The 19,496-nt window shown below is 52.5% G+C and overlaps 1 long non-coding RNA gene across 1 annotated transcript in view; it reads right to left on the minus strand.

The window, feature by feature from the left end:
- The window catches only part of LOC119970029, an 87,911-nt gene that overhangs the window by 45,524 nt on the left and 22,891 nt on the right, over positions 1–19,496 (minus strand). Inside the window, exons 2-3 of the long non-coding RNA XR_005461523.1 lie at positions 12,626–12,781; positions 12,290–12,432 (exon numbers count right to left, since the gene is read on the minus strand). This is a non-coding gene — a long non-coding RNA (uncharacterized LOC119970029). The remainder of the gene's footprint in view (positions 1–12,289; positions 12,433–12,625; positions 12,782–19,496) is intronic.

Below are 19,496 nucleotides of genomic sequence, written 5' to 3' on the forward strand. Positions count from 1 at the left end.
TGATTGTTGCAGGTCAATCACCTCAGTTCCAGAACAGCATTGCAAGAGTTCCTCAGTGTAGTGTCCGAGGCACAACCATCTTCAGCTGCTTCATCAATGACCTTCCTTCCAACAGGCCAAATGTGGGGATGTTTGGTCTTGATTGGACAAAGTTCAATACCATTCATGACCCCTCAGACACAGAAGCAGTCCACGTGTAAATACAGCAAGACCTGGACGATACCCAGGCTTAGGCTGACAAGTGGCAAGTAAGATGTGCTCCACACAAGGCAATGACCACCTTCAAGAAGAGAGAATCAAACCATCACCCCTTGACATTCAATGGCATTACCATCACTGAATCCCCCACTATCAACATCCTGAGGATTACCATCGACTAGAAACTGAACTAGACAAATAAATACTGTGGCTGCCAGAGTAGGTCAGAGACTTGCCATTTTCGACCATCTCTGATAGAGCAACTCACCTCCTGACTTCCCAGAGTCTGTCCACGATGTCCAAGACACAAGTCAGGAATGTGATGGATTATTCCCCACATGCAGCCCCAACAACACTCAAGAAACTCAACACCATCCAGGACAAAGCAAACCTGCTTAATTGGCACCCCTTCCACGAACAATCACTCCCTCCACCACCAACACACAGTAACAGCTGTGTGTGCCATCTGCAAGAGGCATTGCTGGAATTCACAAAGGCTCCTTATGCAGCACCTTCCAAATCCACAATCACTACCATCAAGAAGGACAAGGGCAACAGATACATGGGAACACCACAACCTGGAAGTTCCCCTCCATTTCACTCAACATCCTGACCAGGAAATAAATTGCCTTTCCTTCACTCTCACTGGGTCAAAATCCTGGAACTCCCTCCTTGATAGCACAGTGGATGTGCCTACACCACATGGACTGCAACAGCTCAAGAAAGCAGCTCACCACGTACACTGCTAGACGTCCCAACTGGAATAATTTCCTTTGCATGAGGGTCAGGGTAGGTGGGCATAGTTGAGGGAGGCAGTAACTGACTTTCGAATGTGCAAAAGAAATTAAATGACTTTCATTTATATAGCACCTTTCAGTCACTAGATAGCTCAAAGCACTTTACAAATAAAAGAGCACAGTCCCTGCTGCAATGTTGCAAAGTGTGGATAACCTTCTGTTCTTCTTCGGAACAGTGTCCAAAGATCTGTCCATCTGAGGGGTGGACAGATTTCATTCTCTTTTTGTGTTCAACCCCTAGGAAGGCACTCTGAACACAGACCCTGACTCACCAACTGAGGCTGAAAGGCCCCAGAAATGATCTGTTGTAAAATTCCAACATTCGGAGTCCAGGTGCAATGTTGAAGTGGTTTTATTATGCATGCGGCGAGCAAACGCTGGACATCCAGGCGCTTCTCCGCTGAGGTTCAAATGCACACAGTTTCGATATGTTTTCATTGTCAGTTACAACTTTAAAGGTAGTGAATAGACAAATGCTACATCACAATGGCCTCTGGTGGGCTGATAATTGTGTTCCTGTACAGCAATGTAGACACTTGGTATTGTCCTTTCGGAGATGCTAGAGAATATGTGTATTCCACATAATAGGTTTGCGAGGGTAAATTGCTGTGCATTGAGGTCATCAGACAATGTGACAATGGTTTCCCCCATTTTCTGATGAGAATTGTAGAATCACAGAATCCCTACAGTGCAGAAGGAAGCCATTCGACCCATCAAGTCTCACCGACCCACCGAAAGCCAAAGAGCACTCTACCCCAGCCCATTCTCCCATCCTGTCCACGTAACCCCACCTAAAAAGCTTTTGAACACTAAGGGGCAATTTAGCATGGCCAATCCACCTAACCTGCACATCTTTGCACTGTGGGAGGAAACCGGAACATTTGGAGGAAACCCGCGCAGACATGGGGAGAACATGCAGACTCCGCACAGTCACCCAAGGCCGGAATTGAACCTGGGTCCTTGGTGCTGTGAGGCAGCAGTGCTAACCACTGTGCCATCGTGCTGCCCAATCCTGTACATTGTTTGTGCATCTCCCATTTCTTAATTCCAACCGCTCTGATGTAAGGGTGTACATGTTTGCATGCCAGTTGCTGTTCTTGACTGGCATTCTTTAACATCAATCCAAATTAATGTATCCAAATTTTGCATCGCAGCTCCCCTTTTGGGTGCTGTTGGGTGCTAGCCAATCAAAATGCACCCAATGGTTCTTTCATGGCTCTGGGCTACTGACCTGAACAAATATATGGACCATCGTATCACCTGGACCTCTCCACAAGTTTGAAGCTTCCTGATTCGTCCAAGATTCCTGTCTCTCTGGTGGTGCGTGGCCACCAGGACAGGAGGCTGGGACCCTATTACATTAATATTGTGCCCTGTCCAAACAGCCGTTGTTGTTCGTTTATCACTGGCAGGAATTCTCTGCCCATTGGGATTCTCTTTGCCCCCTGTAGCGCACCCCAGTCCACGGGTTACCCGGCAGTGTCAAGTGGCTTCAATGGGAAACCCCATTGATAAGCGGCGGGAAGAGAGAATCCCACCACCAATGAATGGCGCACCGGCGAGAAAAACAAAGCCGAGAGATCGGAGAATCCCGCCCATTATTTTAGTCTGATGTGTGGCCACCTAAAATGGTGTCTGGCAAAGGACGCTGGGAAAAGTGGCCAAGTTCGAGAAGACAGGTTTAGGCAGGACAGATGTTTAAGGGCTTTCCACTTACATGCTTGACATATTGAAATTCCCTATGTACATCTGAATGACACCATTGTAGATTTGACTTGTTTGCGTCAATTCCTTGGAAGGCCCTTGAACACAGACTCATCAACTGAGGCACAACTGATGACATAAACCATTGTAACATCTGATGTTTGGAATGCTACTCTGCTTTGAGGTGCTGAGCAGGGTAACCCACCAAAACACACGTCATGCGCCCGCAATTCTGACAGTCATCAGCTTTGGCTACCATCATTGGACCCCAGAATCAGATTATGCCACTGCACTGCACTTCACACTGAAAAGACATTTGTTAACAGTTGCAACTATTTACTTCAAGTGTGGGCATCCCTTTAAATGTCACCCAGATAGGCTTCCGGTGTGCACCATGGAGTGAGTGGTCACACACAAGGCAGCTCCTGCCTAAGGTTCCAGAAAAGAGCTCTTTTTTAATCAATACGGGATGGAATTTTGACGAAAAGGCGTAGGTGAATGTTGGAGGAGTACTTTCCCCCAGGAATGGTATGTTTCTTGGTTACCAGACCCACAGAAACAGTGAAAGATTTGGCTGAAGCTGCAGCAAAGATAAAAGCCTCTTCCAGCATGCAGGCGGGGGAAGGGCGGGCTTAGAGGCCTCAAGTGTGACTTGAGGGCCTTTATGAAAGCTGAATTCTAGCAGCAGAGGGAACAACTGTGAAAATATCTCACCAAGGCCATTGAAGAAGCGGGGACGGGACTTCCGGTTGCAGCGATGCGGAGCTAAGCCGCACGTTCGGTAGCTCCCGCTATTTTTGGACTTTCGGGCTCTTTTAAGGGCCCGCAATGGCGCTGATTCGGCTTTTCCCCGGGTGGGAACGCAGCCACTGTGCTCAGCGGCCGGTGGATGGGCTGGACCAGAAGTGGAGCGGTCAAAAAGTCGACTTTGCAGCAGAAGAAGGTGTGAGGCAGAAAAAACAAGATGGCGGCGGGCGGGGAACCGGCAGCGTGGCAGCAGTGGGCACGGGAGCAGCAGGAGCTGCTTCAGCACTCCTTCAGGGAGCTAAAAGCTGAGATCCTGGAGCCTTTTAAGGCCTCGCTGGACAAGCTCATGGTGACTCAGACGGCTCAGGCGGCGGAGATTCGAAAGCTGCAGGAAAAGGCTTCGGAGAACGAGGACGAGCCCCTGGGCCTGGCAGTGAAGGTGGAGTCGCACGAGGTGCTTCACAAGAAATGGTTGGCAAGGATGGAGGAGATGGAGAACCGCTCCCGCCGGAAGAACCTGCGGATTTTGGGCCTCCCGGAGGGGCTGGAAGGTTCGGATTTGGGGGCCTACGTGGTCCTGATGCTGAACTCGTTGATGGGTGCGGGGTCGTTCAGGGGACCCCTGGAGCTGGAGGGTGCCCATCGAGTGCTGCTGCGGAAGCCCAGGCCGAACGAGCCGCCCAGGGCGGTGCTGGTCCGCTTTCACCGCTTGATCGACCGTGAGTGCGTGTTGAGATGGGCAAAGAAGGAAAGGAGCAGCAGGTGGGAGAATGCGGACATTAGGATTTATCAGGACTGGAGTGCGGAAGTAGCGAAGAGAAGGGCTGGCTTCAAATGAGTGAAAGGAGTGCTTCATAGGAAGGGGGTGAAGTTTGGCCTGTTACAACCGGCTCGCCTCTGGGTCACTTACAAGGACCACCAGCTCTACTTTGACTCTCCGGAGGAGGCCTGGGCATTTGTCCAGGCAGAGAAATTGGACTCGAACTGAGGACTGGGGGGCTGGGGAAAGATGTACATTGTTTGGAGACTCTGTCCTCCTTGGTATCCTTTTGCTTATTGATGTACCATCAATTGGACGCGAGGCACGATGAAGGTCCAAACTTAGGCTTTAATCAGCTAGTTGTTAGCCCGGTGGTCGACTACAGAGAAAGGCTGACCGCCAGGAACTCTGGGTACTTATACCCCGCCTCCTCGCCTCTCGACCAATTGGTGAGCAGTCACATGACTAGTCCCAGCCAATCAGACGAGAGGCACATGACCAGCCAGAGCCAAAGGGAAACCAATGCTCTGCACCAATGGCAGTGCTCCCATTCATACCACCACACTTATATTGGCTGTGTTTGATGTTGCCTTTTCGTTGCTCTGAGTTTACGTCTTTTGGGGCTGTTATTTATTTACCGTGGCGTTTTTTTTTTTTTCCACTGGTGGGGGGTTGGGGAGCAGTTTGAGGTCCCGCTGGGTCATGTGCCCGTCTTTTTCCCGCGTGTTGGGTTGGGGGGCAGGGTTCGGGATGGAAGCGCGGGCTTTCTTCCCGCGCCGGAGGATTTGGGGTGGGGCCGGCACTGGGAGGGGGGATTGGTGGTTGTGTTGCATTGGGGGGGGGAGGGTTGTTGGTATGGCGGGAGTAGCCGGGGTCAGCAGGAGTCGGCTGACTTACGGAAGTACAATGTTAGGGGTAATGCAGATAATGCCCTAGCTTGGGGGGGGGGGGGGGGGGGGGGGGGGGGGGGCTCGGGGGGGGGAGGAAGAAGGGGCGGGGTACCGGGTTGCTGCTGTAGGGGCTGTAAGGAAACGGCTGGTGAACAGGTGGGTTGCGAGGGGGGTCTGCCACCCTGGGGAACGGGCTTGGGGGGTTCCCTGTCCACGTGGTGGGTTGAGGGAGAGCTATGGCTGATCGGCGCGGAGGGAGGGGGAGGACCCCCCAGATTCGGCTGGTCACATGTAACGTGAGGGTGCTGAATGGTCCGGTGAAGCGGTCCCGGGTCTTGGCACACTTGAGGGGGCTGGGAGCGGATGTGGCTATGCTCCAGGAGACGCACCTCAAGGTTACGGATCAGGTGAGGCTAAGAAAAGGCTGGGTGGGACAGGTGTTTCACTCGGGGCTCGATGCGAAGAACCGAGGGGTGGCAATCTTGGTCGGTAAGAGCTTGTCGTTCGTTGCGTCCAATGTGGTGGCGGACAGTGCAGATAGATATGTAATGATGAGTGGTAGACTTCAGGGGGAGCGGGTGGTCCTGGTCAATGTGTACGCCCCCAACTGGGACGATGCGGGCTTCATGCGGCGAATGCTGGGCCTGATCCCGGACCTGGAGATGGGGGGTTTGATCCTGGTGGGGACTTTAATACGGTGGTGGATCCGGCTCTGGATCGCTCGAAGTCTAGGACGGGCAAGAGGCCGGTGGCGGCCTCGGTGCTGAGGGGGTTCATGGATCAGATGGGAGGGATGGACCCTTGGAGGTTCTTGAAGCCGGGGAGTAGGGAGTTCTCCTTTTTCTCCCATGTTTACAAGGCTTACTCCCGGATTGACTTTTTTGTTCTCAGTAGGGCGCTAATCCCGAGAGTGGTGGGGGCGGAGTATTCGGCGATAGCCATATCTGACCATGCTCCACATTTGGTGGATCTGGAGCTGGGGGAGGGGAAGGACCAGCGCCAGCAATGGAGGTTAGATGTGGAGCTTCTGGCAGAGGATGAAGTATGTGGGCGGGTCCGTAGGGGCATAGAGGGGTATCTGGAAGCCAACGACAACGGGGAAGTTCAGGTTGGGTGGTTTGGGAAGCGCTGAAGGCAGTAGTCAGAGGGGAGCTGATATCCATTCGGGCGCGCACAGGGAGAGGGCGGAGAGGGCCGAGAGGGAGAGGCTGGTGGAGGAAATAGTAAGGGTGGATAGGATATATGCGGATGCCCCGGAGGAGGGGCTTTTGATGAAGCGGCGCAATCCCCAAGCGGAGTTTGATATACTGACCACCCGGAAAGCGGAGGCGCAGTGGAGGAGGGCGTAGGGGGCGGTGCATGAGTACGGGGAGAAGGCAAGTCGGATGCTGGCCCACCAGCTCCGGAAACGGGAGGCAGCGAGAGAGATAGGGGGAGTCACGGATGCAGGAGTGAACTTGGTGCGGGGTGGCAAGGACATCAATGGGGTGTTCAGATCCTTTTATGAGGGGCTGTACCGAGCGGTGCCCCCTAGGGAGGCAGGAGGGATGGACCGCTTTCTGGATAGGCTGGAGTTCCCAAGAGTAGGGGATGAGTGGGTGGAGGGTCTGGGGGTCCCAATCAAGCTGGAGGAACTGATGGAGGCGCTGGGAAGTATGCAGACAGGGAAAGTGCCGGGACCTGACGGGTTTCCGGTGGAATTTTACAAGAAGTTTTCGGATCTGCTGGGCCCACTGCTTGTGAGGACCCTGAATGAGGCAAGGGAGGGAGGCTCTGCCCCCGACGATGTCCAGGGCAATTATTTCTTTGATCCTGAAGCAGGACAAAGATCCCCTTCAGTGTGGGTCTTACAGGCCGATTTCGCTCCTTAATGTGGATGTAAAGTTGTTGGCAAAGGTACTGTCCAGAAGGGTGGAAGATGTAGTCCCGACGGTTATCCATGAGGACCAAACGGGATTTGTAAAGGGGAGGCAACTGAATGCCAACGTACGGCGGCTCCTTAATGTTATGATGATGGCGCCGGCAGCTGGGGAGGCAGAAATAGTAGCATCAATGGATGCGGAGAAAGCTTTTGATAGGGTGGAGTGGAGTTACCTGTGGGAAGTGTTGAGGAGGTTTGGGTTTGGTGAGGGGTTCATCAGTTGGGTGAGGTTGCTGTACAGCTCCCCGGTGGCGAGTGTGGTGACGAATGGGAGGAGGTTGGAGGACTTTCGGCTTTCCAGGGGGACGAGGCAGGGGTGCAGGGGTCCCTTGTCTCCCCTGCTCTTTGCGTTAGCGATTGAGCCCCTAGCCATGGCGCTGAGGGAATCGAAGAGTTGGAGGGGGATTGTGCGGGGGGGGGGGGGGGGGGGGGAACACCGGCTGTCATTGTACGCAGGTGATCTACTGTTGTACGTCGTGGATCCGGCTGAGGGGATGCCAGAGGTGTTGAAGATACTTACTTGAGGAGTTTGGGGACTTTTCGGGTTACAAGCTCAATGTGGGGAAAAGTGAGCTGTTTGTCCTGCACCTGGGGGATCAGGAGAGGAAGATAGGTGAGCTCCCGTTGAAGAGGGCTGAGAGGAGCTTTAGATATCTTGGGGTCCAGATAGCTAGGACCTGGGGGGGCCATGCACAGGCTTAACTTTTCGAGGCTGGTGGAGCAGATGGAGGAAGAGTTCAGGAGGTGGGACGCGCTGCCGCTCTCGTTGGCAGGCAGGGTCCAGTCGATTAAGATGATGGTGCTCCCGAGGTTTTTGTTTCTTTTCCAGTGCCTCCCCATATTGATCTCAAAGGCATTTTTCAAAAGGGTGAATAAGTCTATTCTTGGGTTTGTGTGGGCGCGGAAGGCCCCGAGAGTAAGGAGGGTATTCTTGGAGCGAAGAAGGGAGGTAGGAGGTTTGGCATTGCCCAACCTGTGTGGGTATTACTGGGCGGCGAATGTGGCAATGATTCGCAGGTGGGTGACGGAGGGGGAGGGTGACGCATGGAAGAGATTGGAGGTGGCGTCTTGTGTGGGTACGAGTCTGGAGGCTTTGGTGACGGCCCCACTTCCACTCCACCCGGCAAAGTACTCCACGAGTCCGGTAGTGGTGGCGTCCCTCAAAATCTGGGGGCAGTGGAGGTGGCATAGGGGGGAAGTGAAGGCCTCAGTCTGGGCCCCGATATGGGGCAATCACCGTTTTGCACCGGGGAGAATGGATGGTGGATTTGGGAGTTGGCACAGGGCAGGCATCAGACAGATTGGGGACCTCTTCCTTGATGGGTAGTTCGCGAATCTGGAGGAGCTCTCGGGGACGTGGGTCGGTGAGGGGAAGATCTCGGCAATTTATCAGTTGATGCAGGAGGAGGAGGAGGCCTCAGTAGAGGAGCTCAAAGCGAAGTGGGAGGAAGAGCTCGGGGAAGAGATTGAGGATGGAACGTGGTCGGACGCCCAGGAGAGGGTAAACTCGTCCTCTTCATGCGCACGGCTCAGCTTAATTCAGCTGAAGGTGCTGCATAGGGCGCACATGATAGGCGCCAGGATGAGCCGGTTCTTTGGAGGAAAAGACAGGTACGGGAGGTGTTCGGGAGGCCCAGCGAACCACACCCATATGTTTTGGGCATGTCCGGCCTTGGAGGGGTTTTGGAAAGGGGTGGCGGGGATTTTGTCTGAAGTGGTCGGGTCTAGGGTCAGGCCGGGCTGGGGGCTCACGATATTTGGGGTAGCTTCGGAGCCGGGACTGCAGGAGGCGAGAGAGGCCGGCATTCTGGCCTTTGCGTCTCTAGTAGCCCGGCGCAGGATTCTGTTACAGTGGAGGGACACGCGGCCCCTGAGTTCGGAGGCCTGGATCAACGACATGGCTGGGCTTATCAAGCTGGAGAAGGTTAAGTTTGCCCTGACGGGGTCGGTACAGGGGTTCTTTCGGCGGTGGCAGCCCTTTCTTGATTTCCTGGCGAAGGGGTAGAGGGTGGTCAGTCTCAGCAGCAACCTGGGGGGGGGGAAGGTACGGGGGGGTGGGTTCGGGGCTGGTTAAGGGGGTTTGTTTTTGCGACGGTGGGCTTGTTATTTTCTTCTTTCTTGTATTGTTGTTTGTTATTATTTATTATTATGTTTTGGGGGGTGGAGTTCTTTTCTTGTTTCGGTGTAGAACCACACCTTGTCTACTTTAACTGTGGGGAGAAAATTTGTTGTTGAAAAACTTGAATCAAAATTATTTTTTAAAAATGTCAGCCAGATATATTAATTCACACCGCCAGGACTGGCTCCCACACAAAGCCAAAGGTGGAGCAGTTTGCTATGAGTAATTCTGACGATGGAAAATTGCCAACAGTCAGCTCACTGCCCTCCTTGCTCTTGTGTCAACACTAGCACAAAAGCCTAAGCTTAGCCTGGAGCAATAAAAAACAACAGCCCTTGTATGCAAATGCTTGATTGAATTCCCTGCTTGCAATTTTAAGAGGCATTAATTTGTTTGTTTATACCCAGCTGATGTCCGCTGGTGTCATAACTCAGAGGTTTTGTACGGACTTAGTGTGATGTGCCAAGTAAAATTAGTAGGAGTAAAAACTGAAAATTCTTAATAAACCTTGCATGTCTGGCAGCATTTGTGGAGAGAAAAACAACTGATTGGGTTAGAAATGTAATGAATTATATAGATGGAGAGGGGAGTGGGATAGAATAGTGGGAATGGAGCAGCACGGTAGCATGGCGGTTAGCATAAATGCTTCACAGCTCCAGGGTCCCAGGTTCGATTCCCGGCTGGGTCACTGTCTGTGCGGAGTCTGCACGTCCTCCCCGAGTCTGCGTGGGTTTCCTCCGGGTGCTCCGGTTTCCTCCCACAGTCCAAAGATGTGCGGGTTAGGTGGATTGGCCATGCTAAAATTGCCCGTAGTGTCCTAAAAAGTAAGGTTAAGGGGGGGTTGTTGGGTTACGGGTATAGGGTGGATACGTGGGTTTGAGTAGGGTGATCATTGCTCGGCACAACATCGAGGGCCGAAGGGCCTGTTCTGTGCTGTACTGTTCTATGTTCTAATACAAGGACAATGACAGGTTGGAGCAATGGAGAGACTGACAAAGATGTCATGGACATAAGACAAACTGGGTGTTAGTGGTGGCATTAAGGACAGAAGGAGTGCTTATAGTGGCACAAAAGTAAGATAGCAGAACGTGTTAATAGGAGAAAAAAGGTCAGTGCTTAGTCGAAGAAAACGAGAAAAGAAGGATTAGATGGATCTGTGGCGGAACGGGTAGGGTTGTACTGGGGCAAACCAAGGAAAACAAAAAACAAAAAGGGGGTCAAGATGGGAGGGGAGTTGGAATTCACAGTCCAATAATTGTTGAATTCAATGTTGAGTCCAGAAGGCTGTAATGTGCCTAATTGGAAGGTGAGGTGTTGTTCTTCCAGTTTGCATTAGGCATTACTGGACCGTCACAGCAGGCCACGAACGGGCATGTGAGCATGAGAGCATGATTGGCCACCTGGGGTGACCACTGCCCAAACATAAAATAGAAGATTGCAAGGAATGCAGGGAAAATGGACATGTTGTAAAAAGCAAGCAACTTGCAGAGCGCTTGTATATTTGGACTGCTGCAGAAACCAGTTTTGGCTGTTGCTGAAACCAGACAACGCTATGGAAAGAAACAGTTAGCATATTAATGAGGCAATACCGGGCGATCCCCAGGCACAAAAGAAACAAGTTAACACTAACCGATACATTAAATGGAAGGCCAGGCTTATCGGCGCCAAAGAAGCCCAAAACAATGAGTCCCAAGAACCGCCCCAGTGATCGAGATACTGTCCCGTTATTGGGGAATTCAAATCAAACGATTGGGATGAGACCCAATCGATTGCGAGAGTATTGAGGGTCCGCCCAGGTGGGCGCAAGACCCTGAGAGGAGTATAAGACAGAGACCCTGACCCCAGCTCGCTCTCTCTGCCAGCCTCTCCTTGACCAGCCAACCCTCCCAGCAGAACACCGTTGCAGCAGAAGAACCTTGTGGAGGAGAGGTCTGGAAAAGCAGCCGCTAACAAGTAAGTGTCACAACGCACGCTACTGGAATAGACTCTCCTGACCCCTTTAAACCATAACTACTGGAAGCCTGCGGACCCAGGACAAAGCTAGAAGCCGTTGTTCCCTGATCCGGCAGTCCCCTTATCCAGATAAGTATTTGGCCTATTAGTGGTAGGATTAGCCTAGTCTTATAGTTTATATGCATGATTAGTAGATTACTGTAATATAATAAACGTGTCTTGTTTGAACTTATTAATTGGTGTATGGTTTTATTGCTTTGAACTTGACCTTGAAACTTGTGGCGGTATCTTAACAATACCTGGCGACTCCAAAGCTAACGAACGAAACAGAGCCAAATTGAGTGTTAAGCACACTCACCCAGAACGAGGAACAGATGCTGAGTTGAAATGGGAAGTGACCAGATGATGGGGGTCTTCCTTGCAGATGGAGCGAAGGGAAGGTGTTCCGCAGAGCAAGGGCAGCATGGTGGCGCAGTGGTTAGCCCTCTGCCTCACGGCGCCGAGGTTCCAGGTTCTATCCCGGCTCTGGGTCACTGTCCGTGTGGAGTTTGCACATTCTCCCCGTGTTTGCGTGGGTTTTGGCCCCACAACCCAAAGATGTGCAGGGTAGGTGGATTGGCCGCGCTAAATTGCCCCTTAATTGGAAAAAATGAACTGGGTACTCTAAATTTATTTTTAAAAAGGAAACAAAAACAAAAGGTGTTCCGCAGAGCTGTCACCCAGTCTGACTTTAGCCTTCCCCGTGTGGAGGAGGCCACCTTGGGAGCAGTGAATACAATGGAGCAAATTGAAGGAGGCGCAAGTGAAAGGCTGCTTCACCTGAAAGCAGCATTCGGGATCTTGGACAGTGAAGAGGGAGGAGGTAAAGGGACAGGTGTTGCATCTCTGCGATTGCATAAGAAGGTGCTGGGACTGGGTGACCACTTTGCAGGAACACCTTCACTGTATCCCAAGCATGACAGATATTAATCTTATCCAGATCAGATCATGCTACCACTATTGGCAAGAAGATTGCCACTGTACTTCAAAAGTTCTTCATTTGCTGTGAAACACTTTGGTCTGCCCTGAGGTCACAACAGATCATATATAAAAATGAGTCCTTCCTTTTTGCAGTATGCAAACAATTATTTTTAGACATCTCGACGTGCAGCTTGGATAATACTGCAACTTAATTTTGCAAAACAATACATTTTATCTTACCTGATCCAGATGTGGCAAATTTATTTTGTTCTGACATACTCTTTCTGCTCGCACAGTTTCTTTTTTAGATTTTTAATGTTTGATTATGTTGATGCTCATCCTGATGAAGGGTTGCACTGACTGGAAATGGACGTTTTTCCACTCTGCTGGTCAAAAAATCAACATCAAGCACTTCCAAAGTAAATAGAGCCATGCAGCATTGATGCCATGGACACAAAAATGTGGCCAAACCTCAAGCAGTAGTCTGTAGCACAGCACAATCTTTCTTTTAGTCTCAAACCGGTCCAGGCTCTGGTATTAGAATCATACAATATGACGTTAAACAGCTCATCCTACCTTTTCTGGCTCTTTCGAAACAGCTTTTCAGTTAGTCCTATTCCCCTGGCCTTTCCCCATTGTAAGGGAGGCGATGGAGTAGTGGCATTGTCACCGGACTAGTAATTCAGGAGCTGAGGATAATGTATTGAGGACCACCATGGCAGCTGCTGTAATCTGAATTCGAAAACATCTGGAATTAAAAGTCCAATGATGACCACGAAGTCATTGTCAATTGTCATACAAACCCACCTTAGGGGTTTTCTTCGGGGAAGGAAACCTGCCATCCTTACCTGTTCTGGCTTACATGCGACTCCAGGACCACAGAAATGTGGTTGATTCTTAAATGCTCTCCACAATGGCTGAGTAAGTTCAAGGGCAATTAGGGATGGGCAAAAATGTTGGCCGCCAGCGATGCTCACATCACATGAATGAATGTTAAAAGCAGCAACAGGCAGTTCAATGGTCTACTTGAACATTTCTCCAGACAAATTGATAGAGAACAAAAGATCCAGATGGATCGCTCTGACGAAGAATCATCCAGATTGGAAACGTTAGCTCCGACCTCTCTCTGCGGATGCTATCTGATCTGCTGAGATTGTCCAGCATTTTCTATTATTGTTTCAGATTCCAGCATCCGCAATAATTTGCTCTTATATTATATAAATGGCTCTATTTGAGCTGAGAGATACCAACATAGATATTAGCACACAATTTCTTTGTTAATAATGTATCTGTTTAAAAATTCATTCAAGGGCTTTTCTGGCTTGCCTTCATTGATTGCCGATCCCTACTTGCCATTGAGAAGGTGATGGTGAGGTGCCTTCTTAAACTGCCGCAGTCCATGTGGTGTAGGTACACCCACAGTGCTGCTAGGGAGGGAATTCCAGGATTTTGACCCAGTGACAGCGAAGGAACGGCGATATAGTTCCAGGTTCAGGATGGTGAGTGGCTTGGAGGGTGATTTTTCCATGTATCATCTGCCCATGTCCAGATAGTAGCGGTCAGGTGTTTGGAAGGTGCTCTCGAAGGAGCCTTGGTGAGTTACTGCAGTGCCTTTTGTAGCTCGCACACACTGCTGCTACTGTGTATCGGCGGTGGAGGGAGTGATGTTTATGAAAAATGAAATGAAAATCGCTTATTGTCGCGAGTAGGCTTCAATGAAGTTACTGTGAAAAGCCCCTAGTCACCACATTCCGGCGCCTGTCCGGGGAGGCTGGTACGGGAAATGAACCGTGCTGCTGGCCTGCCTTGGTTTGCTTTAAAAGCCAGCGATTTAGCCCAGTGTGCTAAGGATAGGATGCCAATCAAGTTGGTTGCTTTGTGCTGGATGGTATCAAGCTCCTTGACTGTTGTTGCAATTACACTCATCCAGGCAAGTGGAGAGTATTCCATCACACTCCTGGCTTGTGCCTGTCAGATGGTGGACAGGTGTGGGAAGTCAGGAGGTGAGTTACTTACATCAGGATATTGATAGTTGAGTTCCACTTGTATGTATAATTAAAAATGATTAATTAAGTCAGGAAATTATGGAATTCAACCCCTGGAGTTCTGCTTGTTTATACCCTTCCCTTAGTGGGTTTGATGGCTCAGGTTTTGTCCCGTTTAAGCTCGCATCTCTTTAATCATAGAATCATAGAATTTACAGTGCAGAAAGAGGCCATTCGGCCCATCAAGTCTGCACCGGCCCCTGGAAAGAGCACCCTATCTAATCCCACACCGCCACCTTATCTCCATAACCCAGTAACTCCACCCAACCTTTTTAGACACTAAGGGGCAATTTAGCATGGCCAATCCACCCAGCCTGCACATCTTTGGACTGTGGGAAGAAACCCGAGCACCCAGAGGAAACCCACGCTGACACAAGGAAAACGTGCACACTCTGCACAGACAGTGTCCCAAGCTGGGAATCGAACGTGGGACCCTGGAGCTGTAAGGCAACAGTGATAACCACTGTGCTATTATGCCGCCGAAGATCATCTATTGTTCAAACTCTTCCTTGTTTTACGGCTTTCTTCTCCCCACTATTCCTGAAAAAGTATTAGAGCCATAGAAAATAGGAGCAGGAGGAGGCCATTCGGCCCTTCGAGCCTGCTCCGTCATCCGATCATGGCTGATCACCCAACTCAGTAACCTAATCCTGCTATCCCCCTATACCTTTTGATCCTTTTAGCCCAAAAGCTATAACTAACTCCTTTTTGAAAACATAGAATGATTTGGTTCCTAGGTTTCTATAAAACCAACCCCTACCCCTTCGTCATTCATCTGAACTCCAATGAAAATAATCCTAACCAACACACTTTCTCCTCATACGTCAGTCCTGCTATCCCAGGAATCAGTCTGATAAACCTTTTTGCACTCCCTCTAGAGCAAGAACATCCTTTCTCAGATATGGAGAACAAAACTGCAACTAATATTCCAGGTGTGGTCTCACCAAGGCCCTGTATAATTGCATCAAGACATCACTGTTCCTCGAATCCTCTCGCTATGAAGGCAAACATACCATTTGCCCCTTTAACGCCCGTTTCACCTACATGTTTACTTTTAGCGGCTGGTGTAAAAAGACACCCAGGTTTCATTGCACATTTCCGTCTCGCAATCTATGGCCATTCAGATAATAATCTGCCTTCCAGTTTTTACTAGCAAAGTGGATAACCTCACATTTATACATCTGCCATGTATTTGCCCACTCTTATCCAAATCACACTAAAGCATTTCTGCATCCTCCTCACAGCTCACCCTCCCACCCAGCTTTGTGTCATCTGCAAATTGGTGTTATTACAATTGGTTCCCTCATCTAAATCATTGATACATTTGAAATGAAATGAAATGAAAATGGCTTATTGTCACAAGTAGGCTTCAATGAAGTTACTGTGAAAAGCCCCTTGTCGCCACATTCTGGCGCCTGTTCAGGGAGGCTGGTACGAGAATTGAACCATGCTGCTGGCCTGCCTTGGTCTGCTTTAAAAGCCAATGATTTATCCCAGTGTGCTAAACCAGCCCCTTTTGTCAACACCAGGGTCCTGGCACTGAACCTGTGGTACCCCACTAGTCACTGCCTGCCATTTGGAAAAAGCCCTATTTATTCCTAGTCTTTGGCTAGGATTCTCTGTTCTGAAGCCCAAGTGCTTCTGCCAGCCGGGAATGGGGACTGGTCTCCGTCAGCACTAGGAGCAGCGTCCAGGTGCAAGTCTCACTCCTTAACCATATAAATTTATGCATGGCAGTGAGCTCGCTCAATTCCATCAGGATCCAACTATCAGGCCACCGTTTAGTGAAAATGCCCCTCCCCCCCACACACAAGTCCTCACCGTTCCCCAGCTGACAAGGAGGGCTATTCCATGTTTTCTAAGTGCTCTACTCTTGAATCTCTTATCATTTACTCTTGCATTTTCCCCACTCCCAATGTCAGGCTTGTTGGGCGCGATTCTCCGCACTCACGACGGTGCGGAGAATAGCGGGGGTCGTAAATTTTTACGGCGACGCTGTTCCGACGCCCTCCCGCTGTTCTCCGAACCCCGCAAAATCTCGGAGTCGCAATTCCCGACAAACGCCTCCTTCCCGCCCCCGACACGACCAGATTCGCCACTAATAGCCCCCCCCCCCGCTATTCACCGTCCCGGATGGGCCGAAGTCCCGACGTCATCGCGCCCTGTTTGCACAGCGTGAAACACACCTGCTATTTAAGTTCGTCAACCAGTCGTGCTGGCTGACGACAGCTTGGAGCAGGTGAGCGCACCGCTCAGCGCACCGCTCAGCGCACCGCTCAGCGCACCGCTCAGCGCGCCGCTCAGCGCACCGTTCGAGTCTGGCCACAACGGAGAAGGCATCCCTGAGAACGGGAGGGGGGGGGGGGGTCCAGAGCGGGGGCAGTGGGGGAGACGGAGGGGGCAGTGGGGGAGACGGAGGGGGCAGTGGGGGAGACGGAGGGGGCAGTGGGGGAGATGGGGGGGGAGTGGGGGAGTGGGGGAGATGGGGGGGAGTGGGGGAGACGGAGGGGGCAGTGGGGGAGACGGAGGGGGCAGTGGGGGAGACGGAGGGGGCAGTGGGGGAGACGGAGGGGGCAGTGGGGGAGACGGAGGGGGCAGTGGGGGAGACGGGGGGAGAGTGGGGGAGTGGGGGAGATGGGGGGGGGGAGTGGGGGAGACGGAGGGGGCAGTGGGGGAGACGGGGGGGAGTGGGGGAGACGGGGGGGAGTGGGGGAGACGGGGGTGAGTGGGGGAGATGGGGGGAGTGGGGGAGACAGGGGGGGAGTGGGGGAGACGGGGGTGGAGTGGGAGTGGGGGGGGTTAGGTAGAGAGTGAGCGAGTGAGCCGTCCAACCCCGTAACAAAATGTCTGCCACCATGCCATGGCATGCCGCTCACGAGGACACAGCTGCTGGTTGCCCTGTGGCTTACGGCCACAGGCCACTGACGCACCCATGAGGGGGACATAGTTTACTGGCCGTTGGATGCAGAAAGTGACCAGGGGTTAGGCTGCCCGCGTGTCAGCAGCGCGACCAGGCCACCGGGACACACAGGTATCCCGTGGCAGGCAGCTGCCAAGGTGTCGACTAACCTCCGTCTAACATGTCCCGTTTCTCTGCCCCCACCACCCTTCTGTAGGTTAGCACAATGTATGTGAACAGAACGGCTATGTTCTGCGCAGTGGTTGGGGTTGCTGCACTGCATTTGGAGATGCAGCAGCATCCACACCCACAACCCGCAGTGGATGCAGGGCCAGCTGCAGCAGCAGAGGGAAGGGCCGAGGAGTTGCCAGTCGTCGAGCAGCATGGGGAGGAGGAGGAGGAGGAAGAGGAAGAGGAGAGAGTGAGGGTGCAGCCACGGCGCCAGAGGCGACAACCAAAGTCGAGGGTGTACCGTGTCCGGGTCTCTTTCCTAACAATGACGGACATCATCTGCAGGAGGAGACTCCGGCTGAGTAGGCAGACGGTGATACATATCTGCCAACTCCTGTCGCACCTCGCCCCACGTGGAACGGGGGGAGGACACGCGATCCCGGTTGCCATCAAGGTGACGGTCGCTCTTAACTTCTATGCAACCGGCTCCTTCCAGTCTCCGAGCGGGGACGTCTCCAGGATCTCCCAGTCATCGGTCCACAGGTGTATCCGGGATGTGACCGACACACTCTATGCCATCGCGGACCGCTACATCACCTTTCCCGAGGACCAAGCAAGTCAAGACTCACAAGCTCGTGGATTTGCCAGCGTGGCCGGGATACCGAGGGTGCAGGGGGTAATTGATTGTGTTCACGTCCCCATGCGCCTGCCTGCAGGGGACAGGGATGTGTTCACAAACAGAAGGGGGACATACTCCATGAATATCCAGGTGGCATGTGACCCCCACATTAGGATCATGAATGTCTCTGCAAGGTTCCCAGGGAGTGTGCATGACTCCTACATACTGGCGCAGTCGTTCATCCCTGCGATGTTTGAGGGACGTCCCCCCCGGCTGAGGGGCTGGTTGCTAGGCGACAGGGGTTATCCGCTGAGGTCTTGGCTGATGACCCCTATACGGAGGCCTCAGACCAATGCGGAAACACGATACAACGAGGCCCATGCAGCAACCAGGGGTGTGGTGGAGCGCTGCCTTGGCCTCCTGAAGATGAGATTCAGGTGCCTGGACCGCTCCGGAGGTGCCCTGCAGTACCAGGCCGAAAGGGTCGCTCGCATTGTAGTGGTCTGCTGTGCGCTGCACAACATCGCGATGCAGAGGGGAGATGACCTGCTGCAGGAGGCGGAGGGAGAAGCCAGTGGCAGTGGTGCCAGCACGGAGGAGGAGGAGGAGGAGGAGGAGGAGGAGGAGAGGGAGGAGGAGGAGGCTGGTGGAGTGGCGGGCGCAGCACGCAGACACGACCCAGGTGCTGGTGATGTCCAGGAGGCGGCACGACAGACCCGGCGAGGACGGCGGGCACGCGACGCCTTGGTGGCAGCACGGCTCACGCGTCGCATGTGACGTCCCCTCTGAACACCAAACCACCACCTGCATCGCTAGTCGTGCAGAGGGTCAACACACAACTGCCACCACCACAACCCCCTCTCAGTGTACACTGCTCCACTTAGACATCACCCTTACCACTGGGTCCAGACGGTATGGCACAACATTGATGGCTGTGTCAGCGGGTGTGATCAGTGCCATGTGGAATTATGACAGCCCGCTCTGCGATGAGCTGTGAGCTCAGAATCGTTAGAGAGAGTCTGACCCATGGCAATAGCTGAACCATCCACCTTGGTGGCCGCTGAGATCGTCACTGACACTCCATCACGTGCCCGCGTGGGCTAGCTGTGGGAGGGGGTGGGGGGAGGGGCAGGGACTGCACACCCGGCACCGAAGTTTCACCACTCGTCAACCCCAGCGACACTCGGTCACCATCACAAATCCTGTGGCTGTGGAACAATCACACGGTATTACAAGTAAGGTGGAACAGTGCGTTTAATGTTAACAATTATTTACAGGTGCCCTAGCCCCTACAACTAAACTGTGCCCTTCACCCGTGCCAACTTACTCAGTGTCTATCTTAGTTGCCTTACGGGCCCTACCACTACGTCTAAGTGATTCCCCAGATGATACAGCAGGAGTGGAGGAGGATTGCTGCGAATCGCCCCCCTCGACTCGTTTCTCCTTGGCCAAGCGTTTCCTGGGGCGACCCGGCCTTGATGGGCCAGGCTGCTCTGCGGGCGTCTCGTGTGACATTGTGCCACCCTGCTCTGCCTGCTGCCCACCCGATGCACCAGGGATGGGACGGGGGGAGGCCGAGAATTCCGGGAAGTCCCGTGATGGACTTAATGGGACAGGCCCCGAAACCTCCTCCTCCCTCTGGGAGCCCGGTGGCCCCCGGGCCTCACTTTGGGACAGAGGTGCAAGCGGGGAGGTGCCCCGTCGCACCACCGA

Source organism: Scyliorhinus canicula, chromosome 8 (genome assembly GCF_902713615.1).
Source record: "Scyliorhinus canicula chromosome 8, sScyCan1.1, whole genome shotgun sequence".
Lineage (NCBI taxonomy): Eukaryota > Metazoa > Chordata > Chondrichthyes > Carcharhiniformes > Scyliorhinidae > Scyliorhinus > Scyliorhinus canicula.